General features: G+C 40.6%; 1 pseudogene; it reads left to right on the top strand.

Moving 5' to 3' along the window:
- Positions 1-1326: 1326 nt before the first annotated feature.
- On the top strand, positions 1327-1427 carry LOC136519224 (small nucleolar RNA R71; annotated as a pseudogene).
- The last annotated feature ends 9641 nt before the right edge of the window (positions 1428-11068 follow it).

Genomic DNA, 11068 nt, shown 5'->3' on the forward strand with positions numbered 1-11068 from the left:
TTCTGGTGACTGCCTGGCTTTGTTCTTTCTTCTTCTCCTATTGTCCTTCTTCTTGCTCATTGTTGTCTCTTCGGGCAGGTATGACATTTGTGGATGTCCGGGAGATTACATGATATGATTCCTAAAAGAAAACTTCTCCTTTTTATCCTTGATTGTAAAGCAGATCTTGGCACTGTCCACGTAGTTGATGGCTTTCACGGTGCTTAGGAAAGGTCGACCCAATATAATGGGTTCCCTTTCATCACCACATATTTCCAAAACCACAAAGTCTACGAGAACATATGGTTGTCCCACTCAAACAATGGCATCTTCAAGAACTCCCTTGGGGTAGCAAAGCGACTGATCTATAAGCTACAAATGCATATTTGTGCACAACAAAGTATCTCCATTACTTTTATCATAGATTACCCTAGGCATGATATTGACACTTGTTCCGAAGTCACAGATAGCTTCTTGGAATATGTGATGTCTCATGGCGATGGGAATGATAGGTCTTCCTGAGTCACCCTTCTTTTTAGGTAAGGAATAATCTATCCACCTTCCTGTCGATGGTTGTATGCAATAATATGTTGCACTATGAATATCAACAAGATTTGCAGTTTCTAGATCTTCTAGTTGCCCTAGAATCTTACCTTTGTTGGTCGGAGGAACAACAGCTACCATCTAAGCTATTTGTGATTCTACCATTTTATTAAAGCTATGCTGGTTTTTAATAGCAGAGGAGAAGCTATCCATTCTATTATTTATGTTTTTTAAGATTCTATCATTGGAAGCTAACTTCCTAGATAAGCCCTCCATTATTTTAGCTTGGCTAGAAATGAATTCTCTCAAGGGTGGTTGATTACTGAAATTATTATAATTACTACCTTGATAGTTACCTTGGTAGTTTGGCCTTTGTTGCTAATTCCATCCTTGATTCTATTGAGGACGGGAGTAGTTATTGTTGACGAACATCACGTCCTCATGCATTTTAGGGCAATTGTTCCCTAAATGCTAGTGTTTCCACACTCTTCACATGTCATGAGGAAATCATGAATGTGCATGACTTCTTACTTCTCATTAGCTCGATCTTCGAGCTTCTTCATGAGCAGGTCCATCTTGGTAGACAACATGTCTACCTCCTTGAGTTGATGCATACCTCTGCCTCTCTTATAGGCCTGAAGACGTTCTTCATTCCAACCTTGGTTGGAGGCCATCTTCTCTATGAGAGCTATTGCACCTATGAATATGAGTGATAGGAAAGCACCTCCAGCAGCAGTATCCATGTTCTCACAGGTACTTTTAGTCAATCCATGGTAGAAAGTCTACATGAGTAGCCAATTCTCCATCCCATGATGAAGACATTTTGATATATAATCTTGAAAGCGTTCACATGCCTTAGGGACAGATTCATCATGTTGCTGCTGAAATTCTCCCATGTAGAGGATTGGTCTTGCCTGTAGGGAAGAACTTTGCTAGGAAGGCAGTGGAACAATTATCCCATGTAGTGTTTCTTTGTTAGCATAGAACCATTGCTTCGCTTTCCCCAAGAGTGAGAATGGGAAGAGGTGAAGTAGTATGGTGTCTTTGGTCACTCCTTTGATGGTGAAAGTGCTACAGATCTCTAGGGAGTGTTGGAGATGCGCACTCGCATCTTCATGTGCCTTTTCACAAAACTGGTTGGCTTGCACTATGTTGATGAGAGCTGGCTTGAGCTCAAATCCATTGTCTCCCACATTGACTGTTGGTCCAGTACGGATGTTGGCCGTAGTTAGAGCAGAGAACTCATAAAGAGTCTTGTTAGCCATGGCTTCAAAAACTAGTGTTAAGCTCCGCTAGTCTAGTTGTCTTACGATTCTAAAGCTAAGACTTTCTTGAGTTTGGCTCTTATTCTCCTGATTAATGTTTCTGGATCTTAAACGTAGTTTGTCGAAAGGTCAAAACTGGTCATACATTACCCTGCATATGATACAAAAGTACACAAAACAAGGGTAAGCCTATTTGAGAAGAGGTCAATGGTTCTCTCGATGACATCAGTAGGTATAAGTTTATAAATATTTCCTTCTTGCCTAGCTACCTTCCCTGACAACGGCACTAGAAATGCTTGTTGGTATTTATTAACTTGTCACTTGTTCAAGTAGCCACCTATGTAGTTGACATTTCTTAGCATCACTTTTACTAAGTTGTCATCCCTAGCGATGGTGCTAGAAATGCTTGTTGGTACTACCTAGTGCCACTTCTAGAATGACACTAAGAAGTACTTTTAGTATTTCATATGACTAGATAGAATATGTATAATAAGATGAAAGGGATCTGCAAGCGCACAGATAATATACCATTGTAGCACTTCACTCGAGAGTATTTCATGTATCGTTATTTATATTTTTACCACAAGAAAGGATGGACAGTGGAAATATATTGATAACTTCTACTCATGATGGAGAAATAAACCATAACCAAACTTCTACTCACAATAGGGGTAAGTCAAGAGATAAATGTATATGAATGACAGGTAATAACTAATCATTGATCACTCAGAGTACTCCTTTTTATGGCATTAGCATGACTAAGTAGAATATTAAAGGAATAATTCCTAAGTCATTCTTAATTACAAGTCAAAGCATACATTGATTAGTGCAATTACACTTAGTAATCATGGTTAAGATTAACTTCATATCTACACATAAGGGATATTACTAAGGAAGGTTAAGAACAGCGCTTGTCTTCCTTCGTAACTAGATCCTACTTGTCCTATATCCGGGGAGTGGACTACAAAGGACTCAATGGGAGTGTCACATCCGTGATCTACCACATGGCCCTAAATATATGGTGCATCCATAGGTAAACAACATATAAGCACCATGCTTACACAATGTCAACCACTCACCCCTATATCCAAAGAGCGAGCGCTATATGAACTTATGCATGAAAATGATGATAATCTAACTATACTAAGCATATAATCAAAGTAGACGATGAACATTATAACTAGGAATATGAATGATATGAAGAATAATGTCATAACAATTGTAGCAAACATATAAAAGTAATGAGAGATACAAAGGAGAGGGGGTGCAAAGGCTATACCATGTCACGCTCTTGACACGATCAGGAATCCAAGCGAAGCTTGCCTCCCTCTAGACCTAGCCTAGCTAGCTATGCCCTAGAATATGGTGGAGCTTTGCGGATGATTAGAGTTTTTGTCTTCTAAAATGACTTGATTAGGGTTTTGATTCTTGATGATTTGGGGAGTGGTAGGGGCTGATATATATAGGCTAGAGTGTCAATTCTGAGCTCTCGGATTAAACCGACTTGAATAAACGGTGTAGATGTAATCTAGGAGGTGAAGGGGAACTAACATAACGAGACAGAGGTTGATAGGTGGGTCCCTAGACCAGTCGGCCTGCAGTGTAACACCCTAGGTGTTAGGCTTGCATAATTTGACTTGCATTGCATGAGCATGAGCATCAAGCATTCATATATAAGTTTTTACATTTGAAACATATGATTGAAATACCTGAAACATTCTTGTTATTTTATGTTTCCTTGTATGTATGCATATGATAATATATGAATGAGTGCAAGTGGGTAATGTTAATTACTAAAACTCCTTAGCTACACTTAGGATGACTAATGGAACATTGTTCATGAAGATCACTTTGCATGATTAAGCTCCTAAGTGATGCTATGTATGTTGACCTAGGAAGTAATTTGTGTAACCAATGTATGAAATGCTTGTGTGACCTTAGGAATAGCTTAAACGTGTTTGGTATGTCATTATGAACAACTTTGGTATTCATGGCTAGGGCTAGTTTGGTCACTAAGTCATAGTTCAAGTGTTAGTCATCATTTGAATGTAGTATGTTTGACCTAGTTGGAACTATGTGATAGAAACTTTACGTGGATGTGGTCACTAAAGAAAAGTTGTAGTATTTGATGAGAGGAACAACTTTTATTTTTGGGTCATAGGCTAGTTCAGCTCCTAACATGCTCAAAATTGTCTCAAAAGAATCATGATTTTACTATTTTTAGCACTTAGGAGAATTTTCTAAGTGTTTGACGCTGACAGTTTGACATGCTCAACTTTGAGATGATTTTACTCACTAACCGTTGAGAATTGGACTTTGTTTTCTTAAGATGTTTTGTAGCTGGTACATACCTCTACAAGTTTTGTTCAGCTTGTTTGCACTAATAAGCTATAGATTAGGAGTTTGATTGCCACGAAAATACACTGTCAGGCTCATCCTCGTGCTCTGAAGACCGCCGCACCACACGCTGTCATGGCCGACCATGGACAGAGCATGGCCGCCATGTGGCTGCCGCTGGCCGATGCTTGGCCCTCGATGCCACGCGCTGACGCTCGTTATCTGCACGCCCTGCGCCTCATTTCCATGCACCCGCGCTCACCCACTCACTATCTAGTGTCCTCTCTGGCGTCCGCCGTAGAAAAATGCAGCGCCACCAAGCACCACACCAGCTCCGCCGTTGCCTCACACTCACTCCACCACGCCATTGCTGCCTCCACCTCACCCATAGATGCACCACATCTGCCTCTACCTCCTTGACATGACTGTAGCACCGGAAGAGCTATGGTGAGGGCGTATTCACCATTTTTGTCCTCATCGGACTCACGACGTCCATAGCCGCCCCCACGGTGAGCTCGCCGCCGCACTGCTTGCTTAGGCATTTTCGTTGATTTCTTGCATTAGGGCATGTATAGGGTGTGTTCTTGCTTGTGGCATGATGTTACTATGAGTCATTGCTTCACCAGTATGAAACACGATGACCCGCGCCGCCGCGCTCTCACCTCTGCACCACCGCGCACATGGCCGGAGCCTGTCGGAGCACCTCGAGTCGCCTAGGTCACCTAGATAGATCTGCATGGTCACCGTGATGCTTGTGCAATACTCGCCTAGCCTCGCCATGGCCTACCATGGCCGGCGCACCGCAGCGCCACCGTGCCGCCATGGCCGGCTATGGGGTGTCTCCTGTGCACCCACGCCTCCACTACCTAGGTCACCCAATGCGCTTTGATGTGTAGAGCACGATGATGGGATTGAGTTGGCCGGAGAGCTCCCCGGTGATGAGCTAGGGCCGGTCCGCGCCGCTCCCCTACTTCTTGTGTCGCTGACCAGTTGGCCTAACTAACCTATGGGTCCCGGCTGTCAGTGGCTTATAGTGAAGAGGATAGCTCATTTATTTTGAATTTACATTCTAGTTTGGAAAATCATAAGTTGAGTTCTAGAGATTCAAATCTTGTGAACCAAATTTTGTAGTGTTTCTTAGGAAGTGTAGTATTTTATAAAAATATGATATGCACATTTTCTGATATTTTATTGGGTATTTAAATGTGTTTAGATAAATGCTTTTTGAATGTTTACAATCTTGTAAATTAGATATCTTGAGCTAGAAAAATTATAAAATTGTGATTCCAATTTTGTTGGTTTTGTATTGACATGCTCTAGCTAGGAAAAATAGTAAGCTTGCAATAAACTTAATGGAAATATGACCTTTCTATTTATCTGTTAATAAACGGTATTTTCTAAGGAAATTTGTAGGGATAAAAATATGTAACATATTGTTATGAAAATCTTTGTACAATAGTATGGCACTAATAGGAAGCTAGGAAAATATATAGTCTGTTATTTGACACTTTTATATAGGGTTTGCTATTTTCAATAAAATAGGCCTTGCTAGCTTTTTATTTTTTGCATAGGGTGTTATACATGATCAAATGGTATGAAATTTTCACAGTAACCTATGGTGAGCACTGGGAATCTACTGTAATTTGCTGAGAATTTATTGTGCACATTTGGTGTATGTTTGTTATTTACCCTAATTATCTAATTAAATTAATAAAGGCATTTAAATAAATAGATTGGGATTGACCATGATATTTTCTATGGTTCTTATGATGCATAGTAACTGTTTGTGTCAATAGTAAGGCTTAGAAGCAATTGATTGTATGCAACTAACTAATTATCACTTTATAATTCAAATACAAGGCTGCATGTATAATTTTGATTGTGTGGATGATTTCATGTGGATAATGATCTTTTCTGCAAAACTTATTAATAACAAAGTTGTAGATAACTTACTAATATACCTTGTGTTAAATTTTCACAGTCATTGGCCTTAAGGTTTAAGAGTGGTAGCTGTTACAAGTTTGCTGTCCGAAATATTTACTTTCTGGATAGATTTGATTGACTGATTTGTTTTACAAAGATAACTATTGAATCACCTTATGAGTATTAAAAGGAAGTTGTAGAAAATTTCATAAGCTTTCCAGAATATCCACAATCATATGATTTCGATACATATAACTCTAGTTATGGTTAAAACAAGTAGCTATTATTTTGTAGTTCGGTAAATGAGTTGTATGAGTGTTTGCTTAAGTAATAGAGAAGAGATATGCACCTACTCAGTAAAATATGATGCACTTGTTATTACTTTCACACCATGCTGTTGAAATTACTTACAAGGATGCATTCATCATGTTTTACCATACTATACTTGTTGAGATCTATGCATTCGCAATATCTTATGTCATATTCATGCATATAGGATCGACAGAGGAGATAGCGTTGCTGGAATTCAACGAAGAAGAGATAGGGGACCAGCAGGAGATTCCTCAAGTCGCAGCTCCCAAAGAAGAGGAGTAGAATCCAGAAGAGTTACTGAAGTGCCTGATCACCTCCCTGCTTCTTTTCTTAAAGGCAAGCCCCGGAGCATTCTAAGGCTCCCAGTGTTTTATAAAATGTTACTTGAGTCCTTTATGATTGATGCATTAGGTTATAAGAGTTGTCTAGAAACACTTGATGTATGGAACTACCTTGTCTAGATATATACACCTTTAACCCTGTGTAGGTCTAGGATCAAATAAATGCTTAGACCTGCTTAGACTTGTAGAAGTTGGGTGATTTCCTATCACCTGCGAGATATAGGTGGATACCAAAGCATGGTTGGCTCTATTTGCTATCGTGGAAAAAACCATGGGATAATGTAAATCGAGGCCGGGCGGAGTCTATGCATAGGTTGACTCATGTGATTCTGTCTGTGCCGATTAAGGACCGTACCATTGTTGGCCCTTCTATCAAGATTGAACGCATGCCTATCACTTAGCTGACCAGATAACTCATTCCGACCACGAAGCCGAGTAGATCAACTCAAGTCGGGCCCTGCTCTATCAAAGTGCGCACTTTGGATGGTAGTAGGGATGTGTGGGGAGCCAGGCATGAGCCCAAGGCCAGGGTAGTCCTAATCGTCCTAGCAGCTGGTTGTTCCTGATTATGCGACACTGGGTGAACCCACTAAATGTGTACTTGAGTTGTACCAGAGGTGACCTAAGGTGACCGTTGATCTGGCTGCCTAGGTTTGTGTTAGGAATAAATTCCCAGCTAGTTGAAATCAATTTGAATCACCGCCTCTCTCGGATAGTGAGAAACTTGTCTAGCACCGACATCGTAGTAAATGTATTATGGAATATGATGGTTTGGAAAGAGGATGGAATTACTACACCTGCTATGGTTACTATTGTATACTCTTAAAATGATATACCACATGTTTGGCATAGGATAGTTGCTAATCTAGAGATAAATAGCTATAATTAACTTGATGACCAAAGTATAATTGTATAATTGAGTTAATCGCTTTTTATGCAAAACGTTGTCAAGCTATCTCCACTTATAAAGCCTTGCATAATCCTTGGAGTCAATTTATTTCTTGTTTATGATGGGTAAGTCTAGCTGAGTACCTTCTTATACTCAGGGTTTTATTCCCATTGTTGTAGATGGCACAGTATATCATGGATATTGCAAGAATTGCTTCTATCCCGCCGTAGATGAGGAGCAAGCCTCAGGTAGGCATCTTTAATAATCCCTCTATTATGCTTTTGTAGATTGTGATCGTATTTTGGCACTGTATTAAACTATGTTGACAAATGCTACTTTCAAACTTAATTTGCTTCTGCTATTATCTATCAAACTTGGTTTGTAATAACTTTATTTCATACCCTGATGATGAAAATGTATCTGTGAACTGTATGTAACATGTGACATGTATGTTGAATCATATACGATCTTGGTTGTTTGTGGATCATTTATCGAGACCCATCATGGTACTCGACAAACTACTGGGTTTATATGGGCTCAAGTATGACAGTGCGACCGCTTGCGGGCTACCATTGTACTTGTGCTCTTATAAATTGGTTGGTTCAGCGACAGCTGGCATTAGAGCAAGATTCAACATTAATTGCCATGTGGGTATTTAAAACAAATGTTTTTGTTTTCCAAAACCCTTTTATAGCAACTAATAGCTATATAAATAGGTATTTGAAACCTAGAGTTGAAATCTAAAGTGTGCCAGTGATCATTTTCTTTATGCCCAAATTAAGGACTCTTAGGTGGCTATTTAAGTACTAACTTGGGGGTTTTCATTTTCGTCGTCCATACGGCACGCTATTGTATGGATGCCATTCACTTAAATGGTAATGTATGGATCAAATGCCTCTACGCCAAGGTAAGAACGTAAGTTGATGAGTGGAATGACCACAAGATGTGAGCATGCGGTCGGGGAGTGTTAGCTTTGGTATGGCTATGTATGCATGCTTGCATGTGTATATGGTGCGTATTTAATTGTGGGTATAAACATCATCGAGTAGCTTTGATATGAAAGTATATGTATGGGTATACATATATTTAAGTATTTAGATTACAACTTAGAGCCCAAATTTACATTCTGCATATATAATTATGGGGTTGGGCTGAAATAAAACTCTTACGTAGGTACACTAACAACAAAACATGTAGCTTGACTAGCTTCACTATATATGAGAGAATGTATGTATGCCACCATGTATGTCATTAGAAATAATTTTTCCTAAGTTTGTGAGGACGTACGAAACGTGCATGCATCATAATAATAATTATTCAATACTTGCATTGTTCCTCCCTTATAAATCTCTTACTCGATTATGTAACTATTATCCATTATGACCTTGTCTCACTAAGGTTGTACATGTTAGTACAGATGGTAGCACCAGCTGGATGTGAGAATTTCCTGATGATGTTCGGAACTCCTGCTTTGCTTTGGAGAGTTTTGCACTATGCGGGGTATTATGAACCGCCCCTCTATCATTGGAATGCAGAGTACCTAGAGGGATAGCCATGGTATGAAGTGCGGCTAACCATACCAGCCCATACACAAGCACCCTTCTAGCAGGAGTGGAAGGTAGAATCTAAAGGGAGAACTCCTTGGGAGGCTGCCCAAGTAGTAGCCATCGAGGTACTAAGTAAGATCTGTCAGCAGCATGGGGATGAACTTATCGGCAGTGCCGCTAATGTTTTTCCTTGGGTAACTTCGTCCACAGTAGTATGGGAACAACACAACTAAAATGCATTGATCTGAGACCAGGATGAGCGGGCCAATAGCTCTAATCCCGCTATGAGTGCCATGTTTGTTGTGATGAAGATGTTCTATACATGCCAGGACATAAGGGATTTCTGGCAGGAATCATACACCACTTGCATGGATAAGCTCATGAGAGCTAAAGCCACACAACGTAAGCTCAAGAAGCATGTGTGCAAGCACAAGAAGGCAGCAAGTGAGGCCTAATGGGAATTTGACCAAGCCTATGTAGCTTTGGGCAATCTTCATAACCAAATGGAGCAAGTGGATCAACAGAGAGCTACAGCCCAAGAGGTAAGGGCAGATGATCAAGCATTGCTAGCAGGACTACAGGAGCAACTGGAGGTCACTTGTGCCGAGGCATCCACAGCTACGTGCTAGCGGGACATAGCAAACAACTATGCTGCTATAGCAAAAGCAGAATGAGATAGGCACCGCGCCATAAGTGCCATGTAGGACCATGCTAAAAGGGACTTGTGTCAGTAGCTTGCATAGGCCTAGCTTCAAGTGATGGACCTTCAGCATGAGGTGCATTATCTGAACAACCAGCTAAACCCAATCCTTGATGGGGAAGAGGATGGTCCAGAAATGCAAGAAGATGATGGCTGGGATGAGGAAGAAGTGGAGCTAGAGGGAGATCATCCTATCTCTGACCTTGATAGTGATCATAATGAGGATTAGATTGCTTAGCGACTAGTGGAAACGCTAGATGTATCCTCGCTATTTATGTAATGGACCTATAGTTTAAGTTTGGTATTTGGGATTGGACTATCATGTAATATTGGTACTTGCATGTTATCTCATGTTTGGTTGAATGTTAATGCAATTCTAGTTTGTTTTATTGGTGATTATGACTTGAATGTTAACACGCTGTGAGCCCGATGAGTGGTCAAATTGGTGATGTCATGTTGCAAGAATGAATTATTGTGCCTCTGTTTTATTGTATGAATTAAGATTCCCTCAAGTAATTTTAGTTTGGCATGATTATACAATTCATCTACAATCTCTTGACATCATCCAATAATCACTTATTTTTGCAACTTTGCAGACGACTCGCACTCATGTAGGAGCTAGCAGCAGCCATGAGGGCAATGATGGTGACTTACCACCACCGCCACCACTATCTACTCAGGAGTTCTTTGCCCAATTCTTGGGAAGTCAAAGGACTATGAAGGAAGCCTTGCGCCTCATTGCACAAAACACAGCTCGTGCCCACCCACAGCAACAGGGGCCTGAGCCAAACCAATATAGCACCTATAAGGATTTTCTGGATACAAAGCCTCCTATTTTCAAGGTGGCAGAGGAACCGCTCCTGGTGGATGAGTGGCTCAACACTATTGAGCAGAAGTTCTATTTGTTGAGGGTCACCGAGCACTAGAAAGGCAGAGCATGCATCCCATCAGCTATAGGAACCGATAGGGATTTGGTGGACACATTTCTTATCCTCTTTACCTGCTAATGCACAAGTCACATGGGAGCAGTTCAAGTTAGCCTTTAGGGGACATCACATTCCCCCAGGGCTGATGCACATGAAGGCGATTGAATTTATGAGGCTCACCAAGGGACTAAGTCCCTTACAGAGTATATGCATGCTTTCAACAACCTGTCCAGGTATGCCCCAGGTTTTGTTGACACTGAAGAAAAGAAGATAGAGAGCTTCAAGCGAGGTCTTGGCACGAAGCTG

The sequence above is a fragment of the Miscanthus floridulus genome, chromosome 17 (assembly GCF_019320115.1).
Source record: "Miscanthus floridulus cultivar M001 chromosome 17, ASM1932011v1, whole genome shotgun sequence".
In the NCBI taxonomy this organism is placed as follows: Eukaryota; Viridiplantae; Streptophyta; class Magnoliopsida; order Poales; family Poaceae; genus Miscanthus; species Miscanthus floridulus.